General features: G+C 46.4%; 30 non-coding genes and 1 pseudogene across 30 annotated transcripts; all 31 read right to left on the reverse strand.

Moving 5' to 3' along the window:
- Positions 1-274: 274 nt before the first annotated feature.
- Positions 275-465, reverse strand: LOC136688341 (U2 spliceosomal RNA). Its single transcript, XR_010801046.1, has one exon. It is a non-coding gene; the product is annotated as a U2 spliceosomal RNA (small nuclear RNA).
- Positions 466-700: 235 nt separating this feature from the next.
- LOC136688730 (U5 spliceosomal RNA) lies at positions 701-814 on the reverse strand. The gene has a single exon (XR_010801419.1). It is a non-coding gene; the product is annotated as a U5 spliceosomal RNA (small nuclear RNA).
- Positions 815-1,119: 305 nt separating this feature from the next.
- LOC136688342 (U2 spliceosomal RNA) lies at positions 1,120-1,310 on the reverse strand. Its single transcript, XR_010801047.1, has one exon. It is a non-coding gene; the product is annotated as a U2 spliceosomal RNA (small nuclear RNA).
- Positions 1,311-1,545: 235 nt separating this feature from the next.
- On the reverse strand, positions 1,546-1,659 carry LOC136688731 (U5 spliceosomal RNA). Its single transcript, XR_010801420.1, has one exon. It is a non-coding gene; the product is annotated as a U5 spliceosomal RNA (small nuclear RNA).
- A 303-nt stretch (positions 1,660-1,962) lies between these two features.
- LOC136688184 (U2 spliceosomal RNA) lies at positions 1,963-2,153 on the reverse strand. The gene has a single exon (XR_010800891.1). It is a non-coding gene; the product is annotated as a U2 spliceosomal RNA (small nuclear RNA).
- Positions 2,154-2,388: 235 nt separating this feature from the next.
- On the reverse strand, positions 2,389-2,502 carry LOC136688732 (U5 spliceosomal RNA). The gene has a single exon (XR_010801421.1). It is a non-coding gene; the product is annotated as a U5 spliceosomal RNA (small nuclear RNA).
- Positions 2,503-2,808: 306 nt separating this feature from the next.
- On the reverse strand, positions 2,809-2,999 carry LOC136688185 (U2 spliceosomal RNA). Its single transcript, XR_010800892.1, has one exon. It is a non-coding gene; the product is annotated as a U2 spliceosomal RNA (small nuclear RNA).
- A 235-nt stretch (positions 3,000-3,234) lies between these two features.
- LOC136688734 (U5 spliceosomal RNA) lies at positions 3,235-3,348 on the reverse strand. Its single transcript, XR_010801422.1, has one exon. It is a non-coding gene; the product is annotated as a U5 spliceosomal RNA (small nuclear RNA).
- Positions 3,349-3,654: 306 nt separating this feature from the next.
- Positions 3,655-3,845, reverse strand: LOC136688344 (U2 spliceosomal RNA). The gene has a single exon (XR_010801048.1). It is a non-coding gene; the product is annotated as a U2 spliceosomal RNA (small nuclear RNA).
- A 235-nt stretch (positions 3,846-4,080) lies between these two features.
- On the reverse strand, positions 4,081-4,194 carry LOC136688735 (U5 spliceosomal RNA). The gene has a single exon (XR_010801423.1). It is a non-coding gene; the product is annotated as a U5 spliceosomal RNA (small nuclear RNA).
- A 306-nt stretch (positions 4,195-4,500) lies between these two features.
- Positions 4,501-4,691, reverse strand: LOC136688345 (U2 spliceosomal RNA). The gene has a single exon (XR_010801049.1). It is a non-coding gene; the product is annotated as a U2 spliceosomal RNA (small nuclear RNA).
- A 235-nt stretch (positions 4,692-4,926) lies between these two features.
- LOC136688736 (U5 spliceosomal RNA) lies at positions 4,927-5,040 on the reverse strand. Its single transcript, XR_010801424.1, has one exon. It is a non-coding gene; the product is annotated as a U5 spliceosomal RNA (small nuclear RNA).
- A 306-nt stretch (positions 5,041-5,346) lies between these two features.
- LOC136688346 (U2 spliceosomal RNA) lies at positions 5,347-5,537 on the reverse strand. Its single transcript, XR_010801050.1, has one exon. It is a non-coding gene; the product is annotated as a U2 spliceosomal RNA (small nuclear RNA).
- A 235-nt stretch (positions 5,538-5,772) lies between these two features.
- Positions 5,773-5,886, reverse strand: LOC136688737 (U5 spliceosomal RNA). Its single transcript, XR_010801425.1, has one exon. It is a non-coding gene; the product is annotated as a U5 spliceosomal RNA (small nuclear RNA).
- A 306-nt stretch (positions 5,887-6,192) lies between these two features.
- LOC136688347 (U2 spliceosomal RNA) lies at positions 6,193-6,383 on the reverse strand. Its single transcript, XR_010801051.1, has one exon. It is a non-coding gene; the product is annotated as a U2 spliceosomal RNA (small nuclear RNA).
- A 235-nt stretch (positions 6,384-6,618) lies between these two features.
- On the reverse strand, positions 6,619-6,732 carry LOC136688738 (U5 spliceosomal RNA). Its single transcript, XR_010801426.1, has one exon. It is a non-coding gene; the product is annotated as a U5 spliceosomal RNA (small nuclear RNA).
- A 306-nt stretch (positions 6,733-7,038) lies between these two features.
- LOC136688348 (U2 spliceosomal RNA) lies at positions 7,039-7,229 on the reverse strand. Its single transcript, XR_010801052.1, has one exon. It is a non-coding gene; the product is annotated as a U2 spliceosomal RNA (small nuclear RNA).
- A 235-nt stretch (positions 7,230-7,464) lies between these two features.
- LOC136688739 (U5 spliceosomal RNA) lies at positions 7,465-7,578 on the reverse strand. Its single transcript, XR_010801427.1, has one exon. It is a non-coding gene; the product is annotated as a U5 spliceosomal RNA (small nuclear RNA).
- A 306-nt stretch (positions 7,579-7,884) lies between these two features.
- LOC136688350 (U2 spliceosomal RNA) lies at positions 7,885-8,075 on the reverse strand. Its single transcript, XR_010801053.1, has one exon. It is a non-coding gene; the product is annotated as a U2 spliceosomal RNA (small nuclear RNA).
- A 235-nt stretch (positions 8,076-8,310) lies between these two features.
- LOC136688740 (U5 spliceosomal RNA) lies at positions 8,311-8,424 on the reverse strand. Its single transcript, XR_010801428.1, has one exon. It is a non-coding gene; the product is annotated as a U5 spliceosomal RNA (small nuclear RNA).
- Positions 8,425-8,730: 306 nt separating this feature from the next.
- LOC136688186 (U2 spliceosomal RNA) lies at positions 8,731-8,921 on the reverse strand. The gene has a single exon (XR_010800893.1). It is a non-coding gene; the product is annotated as a U2 spliceosomal RNA (small nuclear RNA).
- A 235-nt stretch (positions 8,922-9,156) lies between these two features.
- On the reverse strand, positions 9,157-9,270 carry LOC136688741 (U5 spliceosomal RNA). Its single transcript, XR_010801429.1, has one exon. It is a non-coding gene; the product is annotated as a U5 spliceosomal RNA (small nuclear RNA).
- A 306-nt stretch (positions 9,271-9,576) lies between these two features.
- On the reverse strand, positions 9,577-9,767 carry LOC136688351 (U2 spliceosomal RNA). Its single transcript, XR_010801054.1, has one exon. It is a non-coding gene; the product is annotated as a U2 spliceosomal RNA (small nuclear RNA).
- Positions 9,768-10,002: 235 nt separating this feature from the next.
- LOC136688742 (U5 spliceosomal RNA) lies at positions 10,003-10,116 on the reverse strand. Its single transcript, XR_010801430.1, has one exon. It is a non-coding gene; the product is annotated as a U5 spliceosomal RNA (small nuclear RNA).
- Positions 10,117-10,422: 306 nt separating this feature from the next.
- LOC136688352 (U2 spliceosomal RNA) lies at positions 10,423-10,613 on the reverse strand. Its single transcript, XR_010801055.1, has one exon. It is a non-coding gene; the product is annotated as a U2 spliceosomal RNA (small nuclear RNA).
- Positions 10,614-10,848: 235 nt separating this feature from the next.
- On the reverse strand, positions 10,849-10,962 carry LOC136688743 (U5 spliceosomal RNA). Its single transcript, XR_010801431.1, has one exon. It is a non-coding gene; the product is annotated as a U5 spliceosomal RNA (small nuclear RNA).
- A 306-nt stretch (positions 10,963-11,268) lies between these two features.
- LOC136688353 (U2 spliceosomal RNA) lies at positions 11,269-11,459 on the reverse strand. Its single transcript, XR_010801056.1, has one exon. It is a non-coding gene; the product is annotated as a U2 spliceosomal RNA (small nuclear RNA).
- A 235-nt stretch (positions 11,460-11,694) lies between these two features.
- Positions 11,695-11,808, reverse strand: LOC136688744 (U5 spliceosomal RNA). Its single transcript, XR_010801432.1, has one exon. It is a non-coding gene; the product is annotated as a U5 spliceosomal RNA (small nuclear RNA).
- A 306-nt stretch (positions 11,809-12,114) lies between these two features.
- Positions 12,115-12,305, reverse strand: LOC136688354 (U2 spliceosomal RNA). Its single transcript, XR_010801057.1, has one exon. It is a non-coding gene; the product is annotated as a U2 spliceosomal RNA (small nuclear RNA).
- A 235-nt stretch (positions 12,306-12,540) lies between these two features.
- LOC136688745 (U5 spliceosomal RNA) lies at positions 12,541-12,654 on the reverse strand. Its single transcript, XR_010801433.1, has one exon. It is a non-coding gene; the product is annotated as a U5 spliceosomal RNA (small nuclear RNA).
- A 306-nt stretch (positions 12,655-12,960) lies between these two features.
- Positions 12,961-13,138, reverse strand: LOC136688385 (U2 spliceosomal RNA; annotated as a pseudogene).
- Positions 13,139-18,491: the final 5,353 nt, after the last annotated feature.

Below are 18,491 nucleotides of genomic sequence, written 5' to 3' on the forward strand. Positions count from 1 at the left end.
GCTGGAGGTCTAAGACTCTTGCGGAGGGTGCAGACTGAACAAAGGTCAGGGTGGGATAATCTGTGCATAAATTAACACGCCAATTAGAGGTCAACACAGACGAGAAAAACATGAGATCATAGATTTGTATTTAAAAAAAAAAAAAAAAAAAAAAAAGAAGAAAAATGGAGGGAAAACCATGAAACAGATTAAAAAGACAACAGCCTCGAGAAGGCAACATCATAAAGCCGTACCCATGTCCTAACTTATTTCTTTCTGACTTTTAACCAGTTTAAGGAGGTGCACCGTTCCCAGAAGTACTGCAATACCGGGTCGATGCGTGGAGCGGACGGAGCAAGCCCCTCTTCCGTCTCCCTGCTCAAAAAATCAATTTAATATGTAGTCCTCGTATAGAGGACGTATCAGATATTAAACTGATAAGAACAGATACTACGCTTGATCTTAGCCAAAAGGCCGAGAAGCGATAACCGGAAAGGCCCGGCCGGCCCGGAGCACCCTGCCGCAAACCAGCAACTACTGGAGGGTATTTAAACCTGGTCGTCAGACCTTGACCCCTCCCACTCAGACACCACCACCACACCGGAGGCTCCTCCCACCAAGAACTGCAAACAGAAGCTAAGAGCTGCTGCTACAGGAACTTGTGGCAAGGCGTGCTCCAAAGACGGCTGTCGCTCTGTCATTATACAGGAAGAAAATGTGTAGCTCTGCAGCAACAGAGCCTTCAAAAATACACAAAACTCGTCAACGTTCCCCTCCACGGAAATCTTTAGTAAAAGGCGAAAGATTTGTACGTGACTGAAGAGAAACCCGAGATATGACGGCTAACGGCAGGCCTTCCGCTCCTCTGCTGGAGGTCTAAGACTCTTGCGGAGGGTGCAGACTGAACAAAGGTCAGGGTGGGATAATCTGTGCATAAATTAACACGCCAATTAGAGGTCAACACAGACGAGAAAAACATGAGATCATAGATTTGTATTTAAAAAAAAAAAAAAAAAAAAAAAGAAGAAAAATGGAGGGAAAACCATGAAACAGATTAAAAAGACAACAGCCTCGAGAAGGCAACATCATAAAGCCGTACCCATGTCCTAACTTATTTCTTTCTGACTTTTAACCAGTTTAAGGAGGTGCACCGTTCCCAGAAGTACTGCAATACCGGGTCGATGCGTGGAGCGGACGGAGCAAGCCCCTCTTCCGTCTCCCTGCTCAAAAAATCAATTTAATATGTAGTCCTCGTATAGAGGACGTATCAGATATTAAACTGATAAGAACAGATACTACGCTTGATCTTAGCCAAAAGGCCGAGAAGCGATAACCGGAAAGGCCCGGCCGGCCCGGAGCACCCTGCCGCAAACCAGCAACTACTGGAGGGTATTTAAACCTGGTCGTCAGACCTTGACCCCTCCCACTCAGACACCACCACCACACCGGAGGCTCCTCCCACCAAGAACTGCAAACAGAAGCTAAGAGCTGCTGCTACAGGAACTTGTGGCAAGGCGTGCTCCAAAGACGGCTGTCGCTCTGTCATTATACAGGAAGAAAATGTGTAGCTCTGCAGCAACAGAGCCTTCAAAAATACACAAAACTCGTCAACGTTCCCCTCCACGGAAATCTTTAGTAAAAGGCGAAAGATTTGTACGTGACTGAAGAGAAACCCGAGATATGACGGCTAACGGCAGGCCTTCCGCTCCTCTGCTGGAGGTCTAAGACTCTTGCGGAGGGTGCAGACTGAACAAAGGTCAGGGTGGGATAATCTGTGCATAAATTAACACGCCAATTAGAGGTCAACACAGACGAGAAAAACATGAGATCATAGATTTGTATTTAAAAAAAAAAAAAAAAAAAAAAAAGAAAAATGGAGGGAAAACCATGAAACAGATTAAAAAGAGAACAGCCTCGAGAAGGCAACATCATAAAGCCGTACCCATGTCCTAACTTATTTCTTTCTGACTTTTAACCAGTTTAAGGAGGTGCACCGTTCCCAGAAGTACTGCAATACCGGGTCGATGCGTGGAGCGGACGGAGCAAGCCCCTCTTCCGTCTCCCTGCTCAAAAAATCAATTTAATATGTAGTCCTCGTATAGAGGACGTATCAGATATTAAACTGATAAGAACAGATACTACACTTGATCTTAGCCAAAAGGCCGAGAAGCGATAACCGGAAAGGCCCGGCCGGCCCGGAGCACCCTGCCGCAAACCAGCAACTACTGGAGGGTATTTAAACCTGGTCGTCAGACCTTGACCCCTCCCACTCAGACACCACCACCACACCGGAGGCTCCTCCCACCAAGAACTGCAAACAGAAGCTAAGAGCTGCTGCTACAGGAACTTGTGGCAAGGCGTGCTCCAAAGACGGCTGTCGCTCTGTCATTATACAGGAAGAAAATGTGTAGCTCTGCAGCAACAGAGCCTTCAAAAATACACAAAACTCGTCAACGTTCCCCTCCACGGAAATCTTTAGTAAAAGGCGAAAGATTTGTACGTGACTGAAGAGAAACCCGAGATATGACGGCTAACGGCAGGCCTTCCGCTCCTCTGCTGGAGGTCTAAGACTCTTGCGGAGGGTGCAGACTGAACAAAGGTCAGGGTGGGATAATCTGTGCATAAATTAACACGCCAATTAGAGGTCAACACAGACGAGAAAAACATGAGATCATAGATTTGTGTTTAAAAAAAAAAAAAAAAAAAAAAAAGAAGAAAAATGGAGGGAAAACCATGAAACAGATTAAAAAGAGAACAGCCTCGAGAAGGCAACATCATAAAGCCGTACCCATGTCCTAACTTATTTCTTTCTGACTTTTAACCAGTTTAAGGAGGTGCACCGTTCCCAGAAGTACTGCAATACCGGGTCGATGCGTGGAGCGGACGGAGCAAGCCCCTCTTCCGTCTCCCTGCTCAAAAAATCAATTTAATATGTAGTCCTCGTATAGAGGACGTATCAGATATTAAACTGATAAGAACAGATACTACACTTGATCTTAGCCAAAAGGCCGAGAAGCGATAACCGGAAAGGCCCGGCCGGCCCGGAGCACCCTGCCGCAAACCAGCAACTACTGGAGGGTATTTAAACCTGGTCGTCAGACCTTGACCCCTCCCACTCAGACACCACCACCACACCGGAGGCTCCTCCCACCAAGAACTGCAAACAGAAGCTAAGAGCTGCTGCTACAGGAACTTGTGGCAAGGCGTGCTCCAAAGACGGCTGTCGCTCTGTCATTATACAGGAAGAAAATGTGTAGCTCTGCAGCAACAGAGCCTTCAAAAATACACAAAACTCGTCAACGTTCCCCTCCACGGAAATCTTTAGTAAAAGGCGAAAGATTTGTACGTGACTGAAGAGAAACCCGAGATATGACGGCTAACGGCAGGCCTTCCGCTCCTCTGCTGGAGGTCTAAGACTCTTGCGGAGGGTGCAGACTGAACAAAGGTCAGGGTGGGATAATCTGTGCATAAATTAACACGCCAATTAGAGGTCAACACAGACGAGAAAAACATGAGATCATAGATTTGTATTTAAAAAAAAAAAAAAAAAAAAAAAAGAAGAAAAATGGAGGGAAAACCATGAAACAGATTAAAAAGACAACAGCCTCGAGAAGGCAACATCATAAAGCCGTACCCATGTCCTAACTTATTTCTTTCTGACTTTTAACCAGTTTAAGGAGGTGCACCGTTCCCAGAAGTACTGCAATACCGGGTCGATGCGTGGAGCGGACGGAGCAAGCCCCTCTTCCGTCTCCCTGCTCAAAAAATCAATTTAATATGTAGTCCTCGTATAGAGGACGTATCAGATATTAAACTGATAAGAACAGATACTACGCTTGATCTTAGCCAAAAGGCCGAGAAGCGATAACCGGAAAGGCCCGGCCGGCCCGGAGCACCCTGCCGCAAACCAGCAACTACTGGAGGGTATTTAAACCTGGTCGTCAGACCTTGACCCCTCCCACTCAGACACCACCACCACACCGGAGGCTCCTCCCACCAAGAACTGCAAACAGAAGCTAAGAGCTGCTGCTACAGGAACTTGTGGCAAGGCGTGCTCCAAAGACGGCTGTCGCTCTGTCATTATACAGGAAGAAAATGTGTAGCTCTGCAGCAACAGAGCCTTCAAAAATACACAAAACTCGTCAACGTTCCCCTCCACGGAAATCTTTAGTAAAAGGCGAAAGATTTGTACGTGACTGAAGAGAAACCCGAGATATGACGGCTAACGGCAGGCCTTCCGCTCCTCTGCTGGAGGTCTAAGACTCTTGCGGAGGGTGCAGACTGAACAAAGGTCAGGGTGGGATAATCTGTGCATAAATTAACACGCCAATTAGAGGTCAACACAGACGAGAAAAACATGAGATCATAGATTTGTATTTAAAAAAAAAAAAAAAAAAAAAAAAGAAGAAAAATGGAGGGAAAACCATGAAACAGATTAAAAAGACAACAGCCTCGAGAAGGCAACATCATAAAGCCGTACCCATGTCCTAACTTATTTCTTTCTGACTTTTAACCAGTTTAAGGAGGTGCACCGTTCCCAGAAGTACTGCAATACCGGGTCGATGCGTGGAGCGGACGGAGCAAGCCCCTCTTCCGTCTCCCTGCTCAAAAAATCAATTTAATATGTAGTCCTCGTATAGAGGACGTATCAGATATTAAACTGATAAGAACAGATACTACGCTTGATCTTAGCCAAAAGGCCGAGAAGCGATAACCGGAAAGGCCCGGCCGGCCCGGAGCACCCTGCCGCAAACCAGCAACTACTGGAGGGTATTTAAACCTGGTCGTCAGACCTTGACCCCTCCCACTCAGACACCACCACCACACCGGAGGCTCCTCCCACCAAGAACTGCAAACAGAAGCTAAGAGCTGCTGCTACAGGAACTTGTGGCAAGGCGTGCTCCAAAGACGGCTGTCGCTCTGTCATTATACAGGAAGAAAATGTGTAGCTCTGCAGCAACAGAGCCTTCAAAAATACACAAAACTCGTCAACGTTCCCCTCCACGGAAATCTTTAGTAAAAGGCGAAAGATTTGTACGTGACTGAAGAGAAACCCGAGATATGACGGCTAACGGCAGGCCTTCCGCTCCTCTGCTGGAGGTCTAAGACTCTTGCGGAGGGTGCAGACTGAACAAAGGTCAGGGTGGGATAATCTGTGCATAAATTAACACGCCAATTAGAGGTCAACACAGACGAGAAAAACATGAGATCATAGATTTGTATTTAAAAAAAAAAAAAAAAAAAAAAAAGAAGAAAAATGGAGGGAAAACCATGAAACAGATTAAAAAGACAACAGCCTCGAGAAGGCAACATCATAAAGCCGTACCCATGTCCTAACTTATTTCTTTCTGACTTTTAACCAGTTTAAGGAGGTGCACCGTTCCCAGAAGTACTGCAATACCGGGTCGATGCGTGGAGCGGACGGAGCAAGCCCCTCTTCCGTCTCCCTGCTCAAAAAATCAATTTAATATGTAGTCCTCGTATAGAGGACGTATCAGATATTAAACTGATAAGAACAGATACTACGCTTGATCTTAGCCAAAAGGCCGAGAAGCGATAACCGGAAAGGCCCGGCCGGCCCGGAGCACCCTGCCGCAAACCAGCAACTACTGGAGGGTATTTAAACCTGGTCGTCAGACCTTGACCCCTCCCACTCAGACACCACCACCACACCGGAGGCTCCTCCCACCAAGAACTGCAAACAGAAGCTAAGAGCTGCTGCTACAGGAACTTGTGGCAAGGCGTGCTCCAAAGACGGCTGTCGCTCTGTCATTATACAGGAAGAAAATGTGTAGCTCTGCAGCAACAGAGCCTTCAAAAATACACAAAACTCGTCAACGTTCCCCTCCACGGAAATCTTTAGTAAAAGGCGAAAGATTTGTACGTGACTGAAGAGAAACCCGAGATATGACGGCTAACGGCAGGCCTTCCGCTCCTCTGCTGGAGGTCTAAGACTCTTGCGGAGGGTGCAGACTGAACAAAGGTCAGGGTGGGATAATCTGTGCATAAATTAACACGCCAATTAGAGGTCAACACAGACGAGAAAAACATGAGATCATAGATTTGTATTTAAAAAAAAAAAAAAAAAAAAAAAAGAAGAAAAATGGAGGGAAAACCATGAAACAGATTAAAAAGACAACAGCCTCGAGAAGGCAACATCATAAAGCCGTACCCATGTCCTAACTTATTTCTTTCTGACTTTTAACCAGTTTAAGGAGGTGCACCGTTCCCAGAAGTACTGCAATACCGGGTCGATGCGTGGAGCGGACGGAGCAAGCCCCTCTTCCGTCTCCCTGCTCAAAAAATCAATTTAATATGTAGTCCTCGTATAGAGGACGTATCAGATATTAAACTGATAAGAACAGATACTACGCTTGATCTTAGCCAAAAGGCCGAGAAGCGATAACCGGAAAGGCCCGGCCGGCCCGGAGCACCCTGCCGCAAACCAGCAACTACTGGAGGGTATTTAAACCTGGTCGTCAGACCTTGACCCCTCCCACTCAGACACCACCACCACACCGGAGGCTCCTCCCACCAAGAACTGCAAACAGAAGCTAAGAGCTGCTGCTACAGGAACTTGTGGCAAGGCGTGCTCCAAAGACGGCTGTCGCTCTGTCATTATACAGGAAGAAAATGTGTAGCTCTGCAGCAACAGAGCCTTCAAAAATACACAAAACTCGTCAACGTTCCCCTCCACGGAAATCTTTAGTAAAAGGCGAAAGATTTGTACGTGACTGAAGAGAAACCCGAGATATGACGGCTAACGGCAGGCCTTCCGCTCCTCTGCTGGAGGTCTAAGACTCTTGCGGAGGGTGCAGACTGAACAAAGGTCAGGGTGGGATAATCTGTGCATAAATTAACACGCCAATTAGAGGTCAACACAGACGAGAAAAACATGAGATCATAGATTTGTGTTTAAAAAAAAAAAAAAAAAAAAAAAAGAAGAAAAATGGAGGGAAAACCATGAAACAGATTAAAAAGAGAACAGCCTCGAGAAGGCAACATCATAAAGCCGTACCCATGTCCTAACTTATTTCTTTCTGACTTTTAACCAGTTTAAGGAGGTGCACCGTTCCCAGAAGTACTGCAATACCGGGTCGATGCGTGGAGCGGACGGAGCAAGCCCCTCTTCCGTCTCCCTGCTCAAAAAATCAATTTAATATGTAGTCCTCGTATAGAGGACGTATCAGATATTAAACTGATAAGAACAGATACTACGCTTGATCTTAGCCAAAAGGCCGAGAAGCGATAACCGGAAAGGCCCGGCCGGCCCGGAGCACCCTGCCGCAAACCAGCAACTACTGGAGGGTATTTAAACCTGGTCGTCAGACCTTGACCCCTCCCACTCAGACACCACCACCACACCGGAGGCTCCTCCCACCAAGAACTGCAAACAGAAGCTAAGAGCTGCTGCTACAGGAACTTGTGGCAAGGCGTGCTCCAAAGACGGCTGTCGCTCTGTCATTATACAGGAAGAAAATGTGTAGCTCTGCAGCAACAGAGCCTTCAAAAATACACAAAACTCGTCAACGTTCCCCTCCACGGAAATCTTTAGTAAAAGGCGAAAGATTTGTACGTGACTGAAGAGAAACCCGAGATATGACGGCTAACGGCAGGCCTTCCGCTCCTCTGCTGGAGGTCTAAGACTCTTGCGGAGGGTGCAGACTGAACAAAGGTCAGGGTGGGATAATCTGTGCATAAATTAACACGCCAATTAGAGGTCAACACAGACGAGAAAAACATGAGATCATAGATTTGTATTTAAAAAAAAAAAAAAAAAAAAAAAAGAAGAAAAATGGAGGGAAAACCATGAAACAGATTAAAAAGACAACAGCCTCGAGAAGGCAACATCATAAAGCCGTACCCATGTCCTAACTTATTTCTTTCTGACTTTTAACCAGTTTAAGGAGGTGCACCGTTCCCAGAAGTACTGCAATACCGGGTCGATGCGTGGAGCGGACGGAGCAAGCCCCTCTTCCGTCTCCCTGCTCAAAAAATCAATTTAATATGTAGTCCTCGTATAGAGGACGTATCAGATATTAAACTGATAAGAACAGATACTACGCTTGATCTTAGCCAAAAGGCCGAGAAGCGATAACCGGAAAGGCCCGGCCGGCCCGGAGCACCCTGCCGCAAACCAGCAACTACTGGAGGGTATTTAAACCTGGTCGTCAGACCTTGACCCCTCCCACTCAGACACCACCACCACACCGGAGGCTCCTCCCACCAAGAACTGCAAACAGAAGCTAAGAGCTGCTGCTACAGGAACTTGTGGCAAGGCGTGCTCCAAAGACGGCTGTCGCTCTGTCATTATACAGGAAGAAAATGTGTAGCTCTGCAGCAACAGAGCCTTCAAAAATACACAAAACTCGTCAACGTTCCCCTCCACGGAAATCTTTAGTAAAAGGCGAAAGATTTGTACGTGACTGAAGAGAAACCCGAGATATGACGGCTAACGGCAGGCCTTCCGCTCCTCTGCTGGAGGTCTAAGACTCTTGCGGAGGGTGCAGACTGAACAAAGGTCAGGGTGGGATAATCTGTGCATAAATTAACACGCCAATTAGAGGTCAACACAGACGAGAAAAACATGAGATCATAGATTTGTGTTTAAAAAAAAAAAAAAAAAAAAAAAAGAAGAAAAATGGAGGGAAAACCATGAAACAGATTAAAAAGAGAACAGCCTCGAGAAGGCAACATCATAAAGCCGTACCCATGTCCTAACTTATTTCTTTCTGACTTTTAACCAGTTTAAGGAGGTGCACCGTTCCCAGAAGTACTGCAATACCGGGTCGATGCGTGGAGCGGACGGAGCAAGCCCCTCTTCCGTCTCCCTGCTCAAAAAATCAATTTAATATGTAGTCCTCGTATAGAGGACGTATCAGATATTAAACTGATAAGAACAGATACTACACTTGATCTTAGCCAAAAGGCCGAGAAGCGATAACCGGAAAGGCCCGGCCGGCCCGGAGCACCCTGCCGCAAACCAGCAACTACTGGAGGGTATTTAAACCTGGTCGTCAGACCTTGACCCCTCCCACTCAGACACCACCACCACACCGGAGGCTCCTCCCACCAAGAACTGCAAACAGAAGCTAAGAGCTGCTGCTACAGGAACTTGTGGCAAGGCGTGCTCCAAAGACGGCTGTCGCTCTGTCATTATACAGGAAGAAAATGTGTAGCTCTGCAGCAACAGAGCCTTCAAAAATACACAAAACTCGTCAACGTTCCCCTCCACGGAAATCTTTAGTAAAAGGCGAAAGATTTGTACGTGACTGAAGAGAAACCCGAGATATGACGGCTAACGGCAGGCCTTCCGCTCCTCTGCTGGAGGTCTAAGACTCTTGCGGAGGGTGCAGACTGAACAAAGGTCAGGGTGGGATAATCTGTGCATAAATTAACACGCCAATTAGAGGTCAACACAGACGAGAAAAACATGAGATCATAGATTTGTATTTAAAAAAAAAAAAAAAAAAAAAAAAGAAGAAAAATGGAGGGAAAACCATGAAACAGATTAAAAAGACAACAGCCTCGAGAAGGCAACATCATAAAGCCGTACCCATGTCCTAACTTATTTCTTTCTGACTTTTAACCAGTTTAAGGAGGTGCACCGTTCCCAGAAGTACTGCAATACCGGGTCGATGCGTGGAGCGGACGGAGCAAGCCCCTCTTCCGTCTCCCTGCTCAAAAAATCAATTTAATATGTAGTCCTCGTATAGAGGACGTATCAGATATTAAACTGATAAGAACAGATACTACGCTTGATCTTAGCCAAAAGGCCGAGAAGCGATAACCGGAAAGGCCCGGCCGGCCCGGAGCACCCTGCCGCAAACCAGCAACTACTGGAGGGTATTTAAACCTGGTCGTCAGACCTTGACCCCTCCCACTCAGACACCACCACCACACCGGAGGCTCCTCCCACCAAGAACTGCAAACAGAAGCTAAGAGCTGCTGCTACAGGAACTTGTGGCAAGGCGTGCTCCAAAGACGGCTGTCGCTCTGTCATTATACAGGAAGAAAATGTGTAGCTCTGCAGCAACAGAGCCTTCAAAAATACACAAAACTCGTCAACGTTCCCCTCCACGGAAATCTTTAGTAAAAGGCGAAAGATTTGTACGTGACTGAAGAGAAACCCGAGATATGACGGCTAACGGCAGGCCTTCCGCTCCTCTGCTGGAGGTCTAAGACTCTTGCGGAGGGTGCAGACTGAACAAAGGTCAGGGTGGGATAATCTGTGCATAAATTAACACGCCAATTAGAGGTCAACACAGACGAGAAAAACATGAGATCATAGATTTGTATTTAAAAAAAAAAAAAAAAAAAAAAAAGAAGAAAAATGGAGGGAAAACCATGAAACAGATTAAAAAGACAACAGCCTCGAGAAGGCAACATCATAAAGCCGTACCCATGTCCTAACTTATTTCTTTCTGACTTTTAACCAGTTTAAGGAGGTGCACCGTTCCCAGAAGTACTGCAATACCGGGTCGATGCGTGGAGCGGACGGAGCAAGCCCCTCTTCCGTCTCCCTGCTCAAAAAATCAATTTAATATGTAGTCCTCGTATAGAGGACGTATCAGATATTAAACTGATAAGAACAGATACTACGCTTGATCTTAGCCAAAAGGCCGAGAAGCGATAACCGGAAAGGCCCGGCCGGCCCGGAGCACCCTGCCGCAAACCAGCAACTACTGGAGGGTATTTAAACCTGGTCGTCAGACCTTGACCCCTCCCACTCAGACACCACCACCACACCGGAGGCTCCTCCCACCAAGAACTGCAAACAGAAGCTAAGAGCTGCTGCTACAGGAACTTGTGGCAAGGCGTGCTCCAAAGACGGCTGTCGCTCTGTCATTATACAGGAAGAAAATGTGTAGCTCTGCAGCAACAGAGCCTTCAAAAATACACAAAACTCGTCAACGTTCCCCTCCACGGAAATCTTTAGTAAAAGGCGAAAGATTTGTACGTGACTGAAGAGAAACCCGAGATATGACGGCTAACGGCAGGCCTTCCGCTCCTCTGCTGGAGGTCTAAGACTCTTGCGGAGGGTGCAGACTGAACAAAGGTCAGGGTGGGATAATCTGTGCATAAATTAACACGCCAATTAGAGGTCAACACAGACGAGAAAAACATGAGATCATAGATTTGTATTTAAAAAAAAAAAAAAAAAAAAAAAAGAAGAAAAATGGAGGGAAAACCATGAAACAGATTAAAAAGACAACAGCCTCGAGAAGGCAACATCATAAAGCCGTACCCATGTCCTAACTTATTTCTTTCTGACTTTTAACCAGTTTAAGGAGGTGCACCGTTCCCAGAAGTACTGCAATACCGGGTCGATGCGTGGAGCGGACGGAGCAAGCCCCTCTTCCGTCTCCCTGCTCAAAAAATCAATTTAATATGTAGTCCTCGTATAGAGGACGTATCAGATATTAAACTGATAAGAACAGATACTACGCTTGATCTTAGCCAAAAGGCCGAGAAGCGATAACCGGAAAGGCCCGGCCGGCCCGGAGCACCCTGCCGCAAACCAGCAACTACTGGAGGGTATTTAAACCTGGTCGTCAGACCTTGACCCCTCCCACTCAGACACCACCACCACACCGGAGGCTCCTCCCACCAAGAACTGCAAACAGAAGCTAAGAGCTGCTGCTACAGGAACTTGTGGCAAGGCGTGCTCCAAAGACGGCTGTCGCTCTGTCATTATACAGGAAGAAAATGTGTAGCTCTGCAGCAACAGAGCCTTCAAAAATACACAAAACTCGTCAACGTTCCCCTCCACGGAAATCTTTAGTAAAAGGCGAAAGATTTGTACGTGACTGAAGAGAAACCCGAGATATGACGGCTAACGGCAGGCCTTCCGCTCCTCTGCTGGAGGTCTAAGACTCTTGCGGAGGGTGCAGACTGAACAAAGGTCAGGGTGGGATAATCTGTGCATAAATTAACACGCCAATTAGAGGTCAACACAGACGAGAAAAACATGAGATCATAGATTTGTATTTAAAAAAAAAAAAAAAAAAAAAAAAGAAGAAAAATGGAGGGAAAACCATGAAACAGATTAAAAAGAGAACAGCCTCGAGAAGGCAACATCATAAAGCCGTACCCATGTCCTAACTTATTTCTTTCTGACTTTTAACCAGTTTAAGGAGGTGCACCGTTCCCAGAAGTACTGCAATACCGGGTCGATGCGTGGAGCGGACGGAGCAAGCCCCTCTTCCGTCTCCCTGCTCAAAAAATCAATTTAATATGTAGTCCTCGTATAGAGGACGTATCAGATATTAAACTGATAAGAACAGATACTACGCTTGATCTTAGCCAAAAGGCCGAGAAGCGATAACCGGAAAGGCCCGGCCGGCCCGGAGCACCCTGCCGCAAACCAGCAACTACTGGAGGGTATTTAAACCTGGTCGTCAGACCTTGACCCCTCCCACTCAGACACCACCACCACACCGGAGGCTCCTCCCACCAAGAACTGCAAACAGAAGCTAAGAGCTGCTGCTACAGGAACTTGTGGCAAGGCGTGCTCCAAAGACGGCTGTCGCTCTGTCATTATACAGGAAGAAAATGTGTAGCTCTGCAGCAACAGAGCCTTCAAAAATACACAAAACTCGTCAACGTTCCCCTCCACGGAAATCTTTAGTAAAAGGCGAAAGATTTGTACGTGACTGAAGAGAAACCCGAGATATGACGGCTAACGGCAGGCCTTCCGCTCCTCTGCTGGAGGTCTAAGACTCTTGCGGAGGGTGCAGACTGAACAAAGGTCAGGGTGGGATAATCTGTGCATAAATTAACACGCCAATTAGAGGTCAACACAGACGAGAAAAACATGAGATCATAGATTTGTGTTTAAAAAAAAAAAAAAAAAAAAAAAAGAAGAAAAATGGAGGGAAAACCATGAAACAGATTAAAAAGAGAACAGCCTCGAGAAGGCAACATCATAAAGCCGTACCCATGTCCTAACTTATTTCTTTCTGACTTTTAACCAGTTTAAGGAGGTGCACCGTTCCCAGAAGTACTGCAATACCGGGTCGATGCGTGGAGCGGACGGAGCAAGCCCCTCTTCCGTCTCCCTGCTCAAAAAATCAATTTAATATGTAGTCCTCGTATAGAGGACGTATCAGATATTAAACTGATAAGAACAGATTTTTTCTTTCGAAAAAAATTTTATTGTCACAATTTCAAATTTCCACAACATACATCACACATCTTTTCATAAAATAACATTTACATAGTATAATGTATATTTTAAAATCTTGTGTGTAAAAGGTCTTTTTGTTTAAAAGAAATCTGTGCATTAAAAAGGACCCCACGTGTGAAGTCAAAAGTCCAAGTATGTGTGAGAAAATAGAATCATGAAAACTAAATAAAAAGTACATAAATACCCTGCCATAAAAACAGATAAGAGCAGATAAAATGCTGTCTTGTACAGGACTGGGGTGAGCCCTATCAAAAGGTCAACAACCCGTTCCTCAGAACTGTCCCACTGTCGTTTCAGGGTTCAGAGGAGATCCCCGCCCTATGTCCACGCTCCTCGTTATTTTCGGTGGGGGCACCTGTGGAAGCCAGAGACCGTGGTGGTCTGGACCCTCCTGCGTGTGGCCCCAGTCCCCTCCTCCGAATGTCGACGTGCGGTGTCCCCTTCAGCGATGATGTCACCATAGCTGCAAGTGCCTGCAAGGACACCGTCACGCGCTTCCCCACCAGCAGGTTACGGGAGGTCCACAAGGCGGCCTTCACTCCGTTGAGGGTGAGCCAGAGCTTGTTGAATTCAGCAGCTGATAGTTTGTCGATGCCCTGGCCCACCCCGTTTACCGCTACCCGGTAAACCAAAGGCTGGGCCTCTCCTGCTGGCAGGCACGGGAATTGTAGGGGGCCGGTTAAGGCCCACAGGTCCCTCGCCACGCTGCACTCCCAGAGCACATGTCGCACGGTCTCGGGCTCGCCACACCCGGGTCGTGGACAGATGGGATTTTTTGCCATGCCCCGGGAGTGCATCACGGCTCTGACCGGGAGGATCTCATGAGCAGCCATCCACGACAGGTCCTTGTGCTTGTTCTGAAGAACGGGGTGGGCTGCGTTCCTCCACACTCGTTTGGCCTCACCTAATGTGAGGCCTGGAACGGGGCTCACCGTCTCCCGGTCCTGTACAAGAGAGACGAGAAGTTTTGCATCGGTTAAAACATTCAGTTCTTCTTTTTCTACATAAAACTTTCTTAAAAACTTTCTAATAAAATTATATTCATGGGGCAGGGTAAAAGACACGGGGTTTCTTAGGTCTGGTTTTAAAATGTTCAGATGGTGCAAGTATGACCCCATCCAGAACTTCGCCATGGCCACTGTTTTGTGTTCTCTGGATGGGGTCGTCGCGTACTTTATGTGTAAAGCAGCGAACTTGCTTCCTAAAAACAAGTGGGGGTCTGGGAGTCCTTTCCCTCCGTTTTCTGGCCTCTTCTTCACCACCTCCCTCTTCAATCTCTCCCACTTGGACCCCCACAGGAAATAAAAAACCGCTCTGTCCAGACCTAAAAGAAAACAGCGAGGAGGGCTAAAAACAGAACACAGGAGTAAAAGCAAGGGTAAAATCACGGCTTTGATGATTAAAATCTTGCCCTCCATGGTCAACTGTCTTAGTCTCCAAAACCCCAAACGCTGCCTTACTTTCCCTAACACGTCAGTCCAGTTACCCCGTCCACCACCCTCTTCGTCAAATTTAATTCCTAAAATCTTTATATCTTTTTCTTTAAAATCCAACTCCAGGTCCGGTCGCGTGCTACCCCAAGGTCCAAAGAGCTGGGCCTCGGACTTGCTCCTATTGAGCTTAGCGCCCGAGGCCCTTCCAAACCAGTCAGTCACGTCGAGTGCTCTTTGGACCGATAAAAAGTCGGAGCATAAAAGCGTGACGTCGTCCATATACAAGGTGCAGGTCGCCGTCAGTCCACCTGGCAAGTCCAGTCCTTTGATCCATTCGTCCTTTCTCAAGATCTGCGCTAATGGTTCAATGCATGTTACAAACAAGAGCGGAGATAACGGACACCCTTGGCGGACGCCAGAACGAATTCTGATCGCCTTTGTGAGATGCCCATTTACAATGACTTTACTACTTATTTCTTTGTAGAGTAGTCCCACCCACTTTAGGAACCTCCCAGGGAAGCCCATTTTTCGCAGTACCTGAAACAGGTACTGGTGCGAGACTCGATCAAAAGCTTTTTCAAAGTCTAAATTTAGGACTACTAGTCGAATGTTTCTGTCTCTCGCAAAACAGATGGCGTCTCTGACCAAAACCAGGCTGTCAGTGATCCTCCTTCCTGGAACCGCGCAGGCTTGATCCGGGTGGATCACGTCCTCTAAAACTGTAGACATCCGTCTCGATAAAAGTTTGCTAAAAAGTTTGCAGTCCAGGTTTAAAAGAGTGATGGGTCGCCAGTTCCTTAAGTCGGTCTTGTCCCCTTTTTTGTGGAGTAAAGAAACTATCCCTAATCTAAAACTGTCTGGGAGTCGGTCGAACTTTTCAAATTCATTAAAAACAGTTAAAATGTCTGTTGCTAAAATGTCCCAAAAGGTCGAATAAAATTCCACGGGGAGTCCATCCTCTCCCGGGCACTTGCCTTTTTTAAAACCTTTCAGACACTTTAAAATTTCTCCCTCGTTAAAATTTTTTTCCAGATCATCATAACTGTTTATTTTCTTATTTAAAAAGTTTAAGACTTCTCCCATCGTTTCTTCGTGCACTAACTTCTTATCATACAAATTTTCATAAAAACACTCTACTTCTTTTAAAATCCCTTCTGTTGTGTTTTCCTCCCTCCCATCTCTTGTTAGTTTTGTGATCCCTCTTTCCCCTGATAAGATTTTTTTAAAAAAGTATCTAGTGCACTTTTCTCCTTCTTCCACTTCTTGTTCTTTACTTCTTAAAATGATGCCTTTGCTTTTTATTTCCGATAAAACCGACATTTCATTTTTCACCTCTTTAATCTCTTTACTAAAATCCAGTCCTGCATTTAAAAGTTTAAAATACCTCTGTAGTCTTTTTTGCAGCCCCACCATGCGTCGTCTCTCTCTCTCCTTCTTCTCCTTTCCTATTTTCTTAAAAAATCGTCTCGTCCTGTCTTTAACCATCACCCACCACTGTGTCCGTGAATCAAACAAGTCTTGGAGGGTCTGCCAGAGACTGTACTGTCCCCTGTAACTCTGGACTATGTCTTCATCTTGTAACAGGGAACAGTTCAGCCTCCACAGCCCTCCCCCTACAGTCACACCAGTGGGGAAGGACAGGGTGCTGGACAGCAGAACGTGATCGGAAAAGAACACAGGGGTCAATGTAGCATCAGTTGGTGGGCAGTCTCTTGTAAAAACATAGTCGATGCGGGAGGCTCGGGCACCATCACCACTGTACCAGGTGAAGCCCTCCTCCACTGGATGCACTTTTCTGAAGCAGTCGACTAGTTTAAAATCTTTTAATAGCCCCTGCAATAAAACTGATGCTTTGTCTGATTTAAAATCTTCCCCTACATTCTTCCTGTCTTTTCTTGATAAAACACAATTAAAATCCCCTCCCATTATAAAAGGAACCCTCCCTAGCATGTGGGGCTGCAGGTCTTCTAAAAGGTCGTACCTGTCGTTTTTATCATTAAAACCATATACATTCAAAATGCTAAAATCCGTCCCTAAAAAAGTCAGATTTGCTAAAAGAGCCCGTCCGTCTCTCACCACTGTGCTGCCCTTCACCGAAATATGGGGGTTTTTAATTAAAATGGCGACGCCGTCTGCTCTGTTATAGTGTGAGCCACTCCAGAGAGAGGGACCGGCAGACCACCGCTGCTCCCAATCTCTGTAAGTTTTCATAAATGGCAAAGCACACTCTTGCAATAAAAAAACATCTGACTTTATGTCTTTTAAAAGGGACAAGACGCTCTCTGCTCTAGTAGGGGCTCTCACACTTCTAACATTTATAGTTGAGATGGTGAGAGCCATGAGCAATATGGTTTAAAAAACAGGTACACATTGTAAAACTCAATTTAAAAAAGGACTACTGAGGCATTAAAACTTTAAAAGACAGTTAAAATCACCCGATTTCCTGTGACACCTGCTCCTCCTTTATCCTCACTTTTCTGAGGATAGGAGGTTTGCTGGTGTCCCTGGCTTCTGGGCCCACAGAGCATTGCTCTTGTGGGACCTTAGGCGTGGATGTTTTCAGATGGAAATGCAAGAAGGACACCTCATTGGGAGATCCACCAGGCCACGACCGATCCGGGCCTTCTGATGAGGAACTGCCCGGATCCTGTCTAGCCCGCTGTTTCTTCTCTGCCAAAACAGACAGAGGAGACTCCGCGGGTCTCTTGCACATCTGTATCTCTGGGAGTGCAACCATTGGTTCACTCCCGCTGGAAGCCACACTCACCTCTGGAACCGTTATCAAAGAGGAGGTGGAAGACGAAAAGTCCTCCTCCTCCTCTTGCTCCACTCTCTGTGATTTTCCATGTCCTGGTGGGGAGGGAGGAGCTTCCAGCACCTGCTCTGACTCTGCCTGCTTGTTAGCTCCGCCCTCTCGTTCTTGGCCAATCCCTGAAGCCGGAGGAGGATTTGAATTTCCCTCCAAAACTTCAGCGCCCAAATCCTCCTCTCTCTCCTTCTCCTCCTCCTCCTGTGGTTGGGCCCTGGCGGCCATTCTATTAGCTTTAACTCTGTTGGCAAAGGACTTGGGGCAATCCCTGTAAAGATGGTTAGACTCTCCACAGAGGTTGCACCTTTTGCCATTGGGACACTCCTCATACGTGTGCCCAATTTCTCTGCACTTCCCACATATGATCTCCTGGCACGCTTCGGCAAGGTGCCCAAACTTGTTACATTTGCGACAAAGTTTGGGCATACCTTGATAAAAAATGTAGCCACGGTTTTCGCCCAACACGATCACTGATGGTATTTGGCGGAGGCCTAGGTAACTGCTCGGGTCTTCCCACTGTTTAATGGGAACTCTCCACGAGCAGTTCCAAATGCCGTCCTCGTCCAATACCTTAACCGGTAGGTCTCTCACCGTGCAATATCTTTCAAGCCATGTTATAATGTCTTCTCTATCGACGGTTTCATTAAACATTCTAACAATTACCACTTTCAGGGAATCATCAGAGAGTTTTTCCAGTTTAAACATAGAGAACTGTTCCTTTACACTTTCATATCTAATCCAGAAATCTTTCAACAAGGAAGCAGTGCGGAAGCTAACATCGAAACCTTTGTTTCCAGGCAGAGTCAAGAGGCAATTCAGGTCATTTGGTGAGAAGTTGAGGGCTCCTTGAATTAGTTTCCTGGAGAAGTCTAAACGAGACATCCCCAGGATCCTTCCCTCAACTTCTCTAAATAATAGGCGCACACTGTGGTGCCTCCGCACGCCGGCACGAGCAGCCGACATGCTTGGAGGCACCTGGTGGCTTAAAACACAACCTAAAAATGAAGTTCCTTTAAAAACCAAATAAATAGGCTAAAAAGGAAGGATGAATAAGAAAATTGTACTTACCTGTAGGTTGTTT

The sequence above is a fragment of the Hoplias malabaricus genome, chromosome 2 (assembly GCF_029633855.1).
Source record: "Hoplias malabaricus isolate fHopMal1 chromosome 2, fHopMal1.hap1, whole genome shotgun sequence".
NCBI lineage: Eukaryota > Metazoa > Chordata > Actinopteri > Characiformes > Erythrinidae > Hoplias > Hoplias malabaricus.